This window comes from Otolemur garnettii, unplaced genomic scaffold (assembly GCF_000181295.1).
Source record: "Otolemur garnettii isolate 467f Iridium unplaced genomic scaffold, OtoGar3 scaffold00021, whole genome shotgun sequence".
Classification (NCBI taxonomy): domain Eukaryota; kingdom Metazoa; phylum Chordata; class Mammalia; order Primates; family Galagidae; genus Otolemur; species Otolemur garnettii.
Window position 1 is genome coordinate 24,853,165 of NW_003852416.1, and position 2,453 is coordinate 24,855,617.

The 2,453-nt window shown below is 44.0% G+C and overlaps 1 protein-coding gene across 2 annotated transcripts in view; it reads left to right on the forward strand.

Annotated features, from left to right (window-relative positions):
- ALDH18A1 (aldehyde dehydrogenase 18 family member A1) overlaps positions 1-2,453 on the forward strand; it is a 48,507-nt gene that overhangs the window by 21,634 nt on the left and 24,420 nt on the right. The gene's annotated exons all lie outside the window — the stretch shown is intronic.

Below are 2,453 nucleotides of genomic sequence, written 5' to 3' on the forward strand. Positions count from 1 at the left end.
GCCGGGCGTTGTGGCGGGCACCTGTGGTCCCAGCTACTTGGGAGGTGGAGGCAGGAGACTCGCTTGAGCCCAGGAGTTGGAGGTTGCTGTGAGCAGTGAAGCTACGGCACTCTACCTAGGGGGACAGCTTGAGGCTCTGTCTCAAAAAAAGTTCAGTCGAAAAATCTACAGTCTTCCCTCTTTTATACTGCTTGCTGAAGTAAAAGATACATGTTTGTGAAATCAATATACAGGGTTCATATGTAATTTAAAGCAGTGTAACATAGTAGATTGCACATGAATTTTATGGACACCTGGTATAAAATCCAGTTTTAACTAGACTCTAATAAGTACTTTCAAACACTAGAATTGTTCATCAACAGACTTAGACTCCTACTATAATTAGTTTAATTAGTTACCTATTGAATCTGGATTTTTAGAACAGATTTTTTTTTTAAGAGACAGTTTCACTTTGTCACCCTCAGTAGAGTGCTGTGGTGTCATAGCTCACAGCAACCTCCAGCTCTTGGGCTTAGGCAATTCTCTTGCCTTAGCCTCCCAAGTAGCTGGGACTACAGGCACCCTCCACAGCACCCAGCTATTTTTTTTGTTGCAGTTTGGCCAGGGCCGAGTTTGAACCTACCACCCTCGGTATATGGGGCCTGTGCCCTACTCACTGAGCCACAAATGCTGCCCAAGAACAGTTTTGTTTTTTTTTTTTTTTAAGACATAATCTCACTCTGTCATGCTGGGTGGAGTGCCATGGTGTCATAACTCACAGTAAACTCAAACTCCTGGGCTCAAGAAATGCTCTTGCCTCAGCCTCTCAAGTAGTTGGTACTGCGGGCATAGACCAGAATTTTAAATGTGCTCTTGGTAGGGTTAAAAGGTTACTGTAAGGGGAAAAAAGGGGCAGCCAGAATATCTGAATGCTAGGAACCCTTCAGTGCCTCTGGAGAAGGTTTGGCTTAGAATTGTCCATGAGCCATGGAGTAGTAGGTTGAGACAGACAAATTGTGAAGGGTTATTTTTTCTATTTTCCTATAATGGTCTACACTGCTTTGCTCTATACTAAACAGTGATTTCCTCACTCCCTCAGTTCACTTATCGAAAGGTTATATATATAAGCAAGATTATCTTAAAAGGTTTGGAATAATAGAGGGCAGAGGTATATTATAGCACAGGAAAAGTAGTAACTAAAAACCAAAGCATCACAGCCCAAAATGTCCTCAGCCAGTCCCCAGCCATGGGCAATGTCTTTCTGTGTCCCCCTTAGATCTTTTTTTTTTTTTTTTTTTTTGAGACAGAGCCTCAAGCTGTCCCTGTGGGTAGAGTACTGTGGCATCACAGCTCACAACAACCTCCAACTCCTGGGTTCAAGCGAGTCTCCTGCCTCAGCCTCCCAAGTAACTGGGAACACAGGTGCCTGTCACAACGCCCGACTATTTTTTTGGGGTTGTAGCCGTCATTGTTGGGCGGGCCCAGGCTGGATTTGAACCCACCACCTTAGGTGTATGTGGCTGGCGCCTTAGCCACTTGAGCCACAGGCACCGAGCCCCCCCTTAGATCTTGATTTGATTTTCTCAGACCACTCTCACACCCCCACCCTGCTCTCCTCTCCCAAGACTCCTACTTTTCAAAAAAGATTGTGAGGCTTCTAAATCTTGAATGCTATGCGTGTAACGTGTTATGCAACTCTATTTTATATTACTCTGCACAGTTAGAAAAGGGACATATGTTTTATGGTAATAAATCCAGACTGAATGCCAAGAGTCATAAGCTCCCCTGCTGACTCAGCCTAACCTCCACAATGACTTAGTCATAAAATGAGGAATATAAATTAGTGCTGTTTCAAAGGGTCCTATGAGAGTTAATGAGTACTTATTTCACATTTCATCCTGCTTGGAAAGTCACAATAAACAGTATATGGCTGCTGCACCATTTCTGCAATAGCCACTCTTCTTTTTCAGTTATATTCTTAAGGTACAGCATTATAAGTAGCAGTGGTAGAGGTGAGGACAGCTTGCCAATGGGCTGTGGGCAGGGCTGATAAATGTGCTGAGAATTTAGCTGTGTTCTGATGTTGGGAAGCATTTATTGATTAAGCTAAATTGTAAACATGTGTAAGGTGAGTCCTCTTGGAGCTACTTTTCAGTGTGGGTCAACTCCCCATAGCTCTTTTGTTCTCTTTTCTGTTTAGAGCAAGTGGTGATACTGTAGAATTCATCTGAATGAGTGAAGTACATAGTGGTGGGGAAGTGCCCAGGGAGACCTGTCTTCACAGTCGTTTCTTCTTTTTTTTTTTTTTGAGACAGAGTCACCCTCAGTAGAGTGCTATAGTGTCGAGCTCATGGCAACCTCCAGCTCTTGGGCTTAATTGATTCTCTTGCCTCAGCCTCCCAAGTGGCTGGGACTACAGGCACCGACATAATGCCCGGCTATTTTTTGTTGTTGCAGTTGCTTAGCTGGCCCAG